Genomic DNA, 9022 nt, shown 5'->3' with positions numbered 1-9022 from the left:
CAATATAATCTGATTGAATAAGCTCCTGCTGAAAGTGACTGACACGCCGCATACGCACACACGCACATGCACACACACGCTCACACACACACACACACACACACACACACACACACACACACACACACACACACACACACACACACACACACACACACACACACACACACACGCACACACACACACAGACGTTTTGTATTAGGCAACTTGTGATGTCATCAGTGGGATGGCAATATTAACATTTCTTGTTGTAAGCTCATCTCAAGTTATATAGTTACCAGAAAACATTTCTCTTTTGGCACATGGTTGGAATTGGAAACAGTATCACAAGTATAGTAATACCAGTGCACACGAACACACACAGTAGCAACAGGGGACTAATAACGGATCATGTCAACAGCTCTGGTGTCTAATTGTTCACCATGTGAAGAGCTATCACAATAATCACACACAGGCTTGTCGTAGTAGCGGCACATCCTGCAGCTTGTTTTAAGTCCAAGAGCTCACTTACAAGAGCCTTCTCAAATGAAAGATACAAGGGCTCTGGTATTTCTTCCCCCCCCCCCCCCCCCCCCCCTTCACACTCAGGGGCCCCTCACCGGCTCAGCTGTCCAACAGGCTGCTTGGAGGAGACTTGTGACTGTTTGAGTAGTTTGAATATTTAAAGGAGCATGTCACCCATTGTCGACCTTATAATCGGTCCTCACTAATGCTCGTCATAATATGGCAGCATTTCTGTCCACTCGCTGTGTCTCGGAGGAGGAGTTCAGAAACCTGCCTATACCACTGACATCATTGGTTTTGTCATTTCAAACAAAATTTTAAACTTGTTTATTTGATGCGAGAACATATAGCATCGATTTCAGTATTCTAACTTTCCAAGAAGAGAAAGGCTGTGGTTTCTATTAGCTTGAAATCCCCAGCAATGATGCCATTGACAGGTTTCTGAACTGTCCAGTGCCCATTAGAGTAGAGAGTATAGTAGACAGAAATCTTATCTTAAAATCAGCATTGATTGATGAGCATGAATATGATGTTGACAAACATGACAGCGTCAAAGCATAAAATATAAGTGGTTGTGGAAATAACCAGATAAGGTGTCTTGAAAGGAAGAGATCACTTACATAATGAAAACGATATTCTATGTTGTAATGGGTTGGATGTAGTCATACACACACGTGCACCCACGCACACAAGCACGCACGCATCAGATGCAGTATCTTTTCACTCCAATAAGCCGCTGGATGAATGTTTGGCACCTGATGGGACCCCTGATGGCCAATTGCCAATTCCCCCTGACAACCTTTCCATCTGTGTTGTCGTTCCTTCCTCCCGCTTGTGTTTTGTTGAGGAGGGTATTTTTAGGTCCAAGAGCACCTGCTTGGCTCTGTGTGCGCGCGCACACACACACACACACACACACACACACACACACACACACACGCATGCACGCACACGCACACGCACACGCACGCGCACGCACACACACACACACACACACACACACACACACACACACACACACACACACACACACACACACACACACACACACACACACACACACACACACACACACACACACACACACACACACACACACACACACACAGGGCAGCATTTGACTTCCTTTGAGACTGGAATTCTTCAGCATCCGTATCTTTTTCGAACAGAAAGACGAGTGGTCTAAATCAGTGTTTCTCAAATAATTTCATGTCAAGGACCCCCAAATTGATTTAAATTTATGTTTTGCTAGGGACATAAGAGAAGATTTGTTTAGTTAAAAAATGTTCCATATTATTCCAAAATGTTCAAGATTATTCTAAATATTTAGAAAATAGCAGATCTACAAGCTCACAATGTGTCTCACTGCACTGCGACACGTGTGAGCTTGTAGATCGTCTCTCCACTGGCCTAAATGATCATTCATAGCAAGTCAATGCTAGTCTCAAATATACAGTAACACCTTCTGAGCCAGCCCAGCGTATTATTCAGGCAAAGGTCCAAGAAGACTTGGTAGAATTCCTTGATTATCTTGCCATCACCAAATTAAAATTCTAGCAACAACTCAATAGGAGTGGGTTTCATGGCTCTCTCCCAGTCCTTATGTTTTGTTAAAAAGTCTCTCAGTTGCAGATATCTGAATTTGTCCGAATTCAGTCCGAATTCAGTCTATATTTGTTCGAATGATTTAAGACCATCCTTATTAACTAATTGGTGTATGCTAGTTAGGCCTGTCCAATGCTGTCCAATTCCTGAATCCTACATCTAATTGAGCTGGTATGAACTCCTTTATGTAACCAATATGTGTTAGCGAAGAGATCTGTTTAGGTAGTCAAAAGGAAGTTTTTATTTTTCTCCATATTTTAAAGTGTCTCTAGTCCACTCACTCATTTGGATCTCTTTCAGTGGGGTATCTAGGAAGGGCACAACATGAAGGGGTTGCGAGCAAAGGCTTTTTTCAATATTTAACCATCTAGTATCCTCAGTTTGAGATGCTAGTTTTGAGCTGGATTATAATCCCCATGAATATTCTTTCCCTGCCTTTCTGTGTTTTGTCACATTCTATCATTGAACTTATTTTCTTTAAATAGCAGAAACTATAAGCTCACAATGTGTCTAGATGCTACGTTGTGTGAGCTTATTCGTCATACAACGAAGTATACAGTGCTTAAAGAGCACTTTACTTCACCCCTTCTAGACTTTATCTTCATATAATTGGTCGGCTATGGAATGTTCAGATATACCTATACCAATGGCATCATCAATAGGGGTTCCAAGCTAATATAAACAACAAGCCTTCAATATACCTGCAAAGTTAACATGCTGAAATTGAAGCCATTGTGCTTGCATGAGCCTAATCTTAAATAAAATAAATAGCTTGAAATTGTGTTATGAAATAAATGGTATGCAGGTTTATGAACCGTCCACAGCCCTCCTATGAGACACAGAGTGAGTAGATAGAAATGGTAACATATCTGGTCTTCGTTGTTGTACAAATAAACGAAGTCTTTTTGGTTGCCTAGTATCCTTCCCGCTGCGTCCCTCTAAAAAGGCAGACAGCTGTCACCAAGTTGTTATCCTGCCACTATCAGCGTAGTGGACTGTATTGCAAGCCAGGCTGGTATGTCACTCATGCACACACATCACTGAGGTTCATGACACCATTCCTGTTATCCCAGGAGCCTGGCCAAACAGACTGACAAACATAGTCACTTTATACCTGCCAGATTTGAATTTCTTTTCTTTTCTTTTCTTTTCTTTTCTTTTCTTTTCTTTTCTTTTCTTTTCTTTTCTTTTCTTTTCTTTTCTTTTCTTTTCTTTTCTTTTCTTTTCTTTTCTTATTATTATTATTATTATTATTATTATTATTATTATTATGTTTTTCTTTTTCGTTTGAAAGATAGTTTGGGCATTAATTCCAACTATTGTTGATAGTGACAGAGACAGGAAATGGCAAGAAAGAGAGAAGAACTGAGACTTTCTCTAACATGTCAGTCAGCGGTAACTCCGCCAGATGGGGCAGTAGAGAGTACAAGTGCTATGAGCAGTAGCAGACGTTTGAGCCATGCGGTTATGATTGATTTTAGCGTGTTTGACCCTTAGAGTATATATGAATAGAGAAGGCACCCAGAGGAAACCCTGAGGCGAAATGGACATAGTGGCCGGATTTGTCATTGCAGCTCGAGCCAGCGCTGGTCCGTTGACTATCATTGCGCACGTTCATGTGTTTGGGGCCATGACACGTGAACGAATGTTTCATACGTGAACGCGCACAAACGGCACAATGATAGTCAACGGCAGCGCGTTCATGTGTTTGGGGCAAATCCATCCCAGAATGCACTCTGTTCCTACCAGGAAGGAGGAGTGAAATCGCCTCATGCGCTTTTGAGCAACTTAATGCAAGTGGATGGGAGGAGAACTCGGGTGTCTTCTCTATTCATATATACTCTAAGGTTTGACCTCATGAGTTTGATTCCATGGCGTTGATTCCATGGGTTTGGGCCATGCATGCATGTCCTTGGCATAGAGTTTGTATTTGTAACTGTAGTTGTTACTGCCTGTTGTCGTTCACCAGGAGTGAAGAAACATTAAGAAACATTAACATTAAGAAACATTTGTACCATACAGCCTGCCCTATACAGACTCAGGACAACAATAAGAACCATCTCACAGTGTTCCCAGAATTCACAGCATGCTGCTATATGTGACACGTTAACAATGGTGTTAATATCACCTGTAAGTTGTTCTCCATGAACTCTGCTGACCTCTGTAAATCACTGTCACTGTCTCTTAGTTACATCAATATTGTTCTATTGTTATAGTTGGTTTGTGCCTAAGTATTAAGATACCGGTAATACTTTTGTCATTTTGACTGCCAGGGACTTCCCATCCACGTCCCATGATCACGCTGGTTTGACTCATATGGATATAAAGAATCAACTGACTAAGAGAAAACGCTAATGTTACTGCCGTCGAATTATTACAAATTTTGCTGACAGACACTATCAAATATCACTGTTGTGACGACACAGAGACAACTCCCTGACAACATCACTGAGACAGTTTATTTACAGTTGTGACGACACAGAGACAACTCCCTGACAATATCGCTGAGACAGTTTATTTATTTTTGGACCACAATGCTTATGAGACAATTTAAAATGAAACTTCTACGGCCCTGGACCAGGGGACGAGCGAGCAAGTGACATCAGGACTGCGGTAGAGATTTCACTGTCTGTGCTGACATAATAAAGTGACATTATTCCGGCAGAGTGTCTCAGCCCTGTGGTCGCTCCTCGCCTTTAAGGCGTCTTACTGGTTCGTTAGTGGGTACTGTGTTTATGAATGTTACATATCTGTTATTGTCTTGTATTTATTGTTACTGGCAGAGCTGTGTTTCGCCTCGTCTCTTAGCCTTGTAAAAGATAATTTAGGCTCAATGTGTTTTTTACTGGTTAAATAAAGGTTCAATTAAAATGAAATTAAAATGATGTGGTGTAAAATTGATGTTTTTGTAGTATTTATTGCTGTTTTGTTCTCATTAAATTAGATGCAACTGAAAAGACTGTCAGATGTCAGATTATGAGAAAGGTTTTACAGTCACAATTTTGCATTCCCTAACGAATTAACAATACTTACTCAACGGGATAGGGGATACAAAATAAATTTAAAAAAGCTACGATTGTTCATCAATTCTCTATGCTCTTGTTCATTTGCGCAGCAATATGGGACCACAGTCAAACCTGCATGGTGCCTTGTCTTCATACGTGTTGATGATGACAGATCTGCTGACAGCTGAATAGAGACACAGACGACAAAGGGACCTGTTCAAGTGGGGGCTGGGTATGTTGGGGTGGGGAAAGTAAGGAGAAAGCCTTTGTTATTCCTGGGGGGGGATTCTATTTAAGCCAGCCTTCACCCAGCTGATAGCTGCTCAGATGGTTATAATGAGTGCTCGAGGTGTAGCAGTTAATAGGTTAAGTGTCTTGCTCAGGGACACTTCAACACATACAGTAGACCAGGGCTGGGAGGAGAACCGGTGATTTTCTGATTACCGGACACACACTCGCTCACTTGCTCGCTTGCATGCACACCAGACCAATAACTGCTATGTGAAGCTTTTAATAAGTGTGTTGGTGTTGCAGAAGTTAACGTACATGAGGTCATGCGGAGCAGAGAAGGTAACAGTTCAGTGTGAGTGTTCAGCATCCCAGATGCCTGATGGCTCACTATGTTATTGCTGAGTCCCAAGTTATTTTCCTCCCTTTGGATTCACCATAACCCTAACAGCAAAATATCTGACATACTGAAAGAATGAAAGAAATCAAGTTAAAATATTGGAAGGAAATCTGGTTTTATGGTTTTCCATATGGTTTTCATGAGACAGCCATACGTAGCTGTAGTTGGGAAACAGAAGGTGTCAAAGTGTCCCTGAGCAAGACACTTGCTCGGGCGTCGTATTAATAGCACCCAGTCACTGCTCCTTGTTAGGATGGGTAAATGCAGAGCACACAAAATATCATGAAAATACCCCAAAGGAGTCGGGACCAAGTTATCCTTCGTGTCTCATGCCCTGTCCAATTCAAGCATGCTTTGGTTCTCAAAGTGGGGTCTGGGGATCCCCAGGGGTCCTTGGGGGACTTCCTGCAGGTCCCCAACAAAAGTAGTTAATGTAGCATCACAATCATTACCACTTCAATAATTCATACCGTGGCTACTCAAAAATAGCACATCTACAAGCTCAGAGCGCAACGTACCCGCTGCGAACTTGTACATCTATTTTTTATATTTTTTGATAAATATAGAAAAATATCCAAATACATAGACCTATCGAAGACATTTGAATACCGTAATTTAGATCATTTATATATATTTTTTTACATAAATCTTCTACATTTTCAGATGAGGGTCTGTGGCCAAATACATCTCAATTTGGAGGTTTTGAAGGCCCTGTGTGTGTGTGTGCGTGTGTCTGTGTGTGTATGTAGGATTCAGTGACTCAGAGGTAAACATACTGTTAAGAGGAGAATGTTTGGAACCGCAAGGCACGCAGTGGACATCCGTCCGTCCGCAACACGACACTCTTTATGACTTTTATCATAATTAGATTCCGGGGCATTACATATAATGGAGGAGCTGTCTTTCATCAGCTGGCTGCACATGTCCAATTCACTGCCAGCGTCACAACGCTGGGCCAAGTTTCATGACCAGAGACTAGCTTTCTTCCCCGGCCGAGGCCCCCTCTGATCGTATACCCTATACTCACACTTCACAGATCATAGAATCTGACATTACTTATTGCACACATTTACCCATCCTAATGTCTTATCCCTCTCCCAGTTACTGAAACTGATCTAACAGTATTGACTTTGAAAAGTGTTCAAAAGAGCAGCACGTAGGAGAATTGACTTTAAAGAAAGATGATGCGAGGGATCTTAGCTTTTAGGCAGCGGCGGAAGAAGTACTCAAATGTTTGACTTAAGTAAAAGTAGCAAAACCATAATTTAGAAATACAAAGACACATATTCATAATTTTACTTGAGAAAATGTACAAAAGTATTGGCATCAAAATATACATCAAAAATTGTCAAGATGAAAATGCGATGCATTGTGAGCCTGTAGAATGGTAATTTACAAGTAGACGGAGTGTAACACAGGGCCTAATAGGTTCATGTATGTTTTTGTAATTTTTAACTAAAGTTTTCAAATAATTGTAGTGTAGTCAAATGTACACTAGCCTCTGAGATATAGTGGAGTTAACATATAAAATAAATGTTTAGATAGGCCTACTTAAGTAAAGTAAAGTACTACAACATTGTACTGAAGTACAGTTGTAGGCCTACAGTATAGTGAATGTAGTTACTTCACCACTACTTGGCAGAATTAACTGAAGATTGTAATGTTTAGGCCGGCTTTGGGAAGCAGCTGTGTCAGTGTGTGTATAATTGACTTTGCCACCTCCTCAGATTTTAGGGCGTGCCAGATTTAGCACAGGTCTCAGCTCTTGTAGCTGGTTCTGAATATAGCTCACGTCACGTCTCAGTGCTGACTCAGACATACCATGGCATCCTGACACTCCAGTGACAGAGGGGAACATTTGAAGGGGCCTTGTCCCCCTGCCAGAAGTAACTGATCTGTTTATTAGTCTATACATTACACACTTTACAGCACGACTGTAGTAGGACTAAGAAAACAAAACATATTCAGTGTAGTTGCAGAATTTGAACCAGTTGAGGTAGTTTAGGCCTAAGTGATATTTGTATTTATTAAAACAAAGTGTTTTGTGAAAAGGTTTAAGCTTTATATTCTGGTATCAACTGAGACTTTTCAATATAAACGTTTTGTGGAACTTTGTGTGTTTAGTTGTGTTTTATTTCAGGAAAGGATGCTCGTGTCAGTGTCACTCAATTGCCAGGCTCACGACCAAGGCATGGCCTGGCTGCGACCAATAAGGCCTTTGTTAAGTGGTCCTGAAAAAAGGGCAGAAGAGCCCTGGACCAGAATAAAGTAATGTTTTGTTATGTAATTAACTTCCTCAAGTTTCTCCTTTTGTCAAAAAGATGTTTCTAACATTTCATCATAGTCAATTCTGAGGTATTGGCAGCCATATACTGTATGAGCTGGATATAGAGCAGGTTTGCGTTCAATACAAACATACTGAGGGAGGGCAGAATCCATTTCTTCCGGCGTACGTGCTGGCCGGTAAGCACCGTCGGCCGGTCTTTTTATAGGTCGGCCGGTCGGTCCGAATGCATTTTTAGCGGCCGACGTGAAATACGTCGGCCGGCCGGTGCGATGGGTCGGCCGGTCCGTAGGTGCGTCGGCCGGTCGTTTGATATGTCGGCCGGTCCGTGATTAGGTCGGCCGGTCCATGATTACGTCGGCCGGTCCGTGATTAGGTCGGCCGGTCCGTGATTACGTCGGCCGGTCCGTGATTACGTCGGCCGGTCCGTGATTACGTCTGCCGGTCCGTGATTAGGTCGGCCGGTCCGTGATTAGGTCGGCCGGTCCGTGATTAGGTCGGCCGGTCCGTGATTACGTTGGCCGGTCCGTGATTAGGTCGGCCGGTCCGTGATTGGGAGGTGGTCCACCCCAGGAGGTTAGACGGGACAATAGTCCGATACGGGAGGGGAGGTGCGTGCGTGCGTGCGGGGGTAAATGTGTCAAGTCACGTGACCACTGGCTGTGCTACGAATATGAATTATTATTATTATAGCTAACTTAATAGTTCCTGCTGTAAAACACCCAATCATATCGTTATCTTTCTTCATATATATTTTTTTCTGCTCTCGTTGCAAAAGACCACCTCCGAGTCGAACGTTTCTTTAAGGTAAGTCACAGCTTTCTAATAGTCTAGGGGTCTGTGCAAATGCCTCTCGATTTATTGCTCCGTGTGGCACCCGGTTCGGATCCCGCTCATGGCAAACTTAAAAACTTTTATTTTATAATGTTCTTTCGTAGCCTTTATTGTGTATGGACACAATAGCTACATTTTAGACTGTATCATTATTGTATATTA

This window comes from Protomyctophum parallelum, assembly GCF_964188405.1.
Source record: "Protomyctophum parallelum genome assembly, chromosome: 2".
NCBI classification, from domain to species: Eukaryota; Metazoa; Chordata; class Actinopteri; order Myctophiformes; family Myctophidae; genus Protomyctophum; species Protomyctophum parallelum.
Note: the sequence above shows the minus strand (reverse complement) of the source record.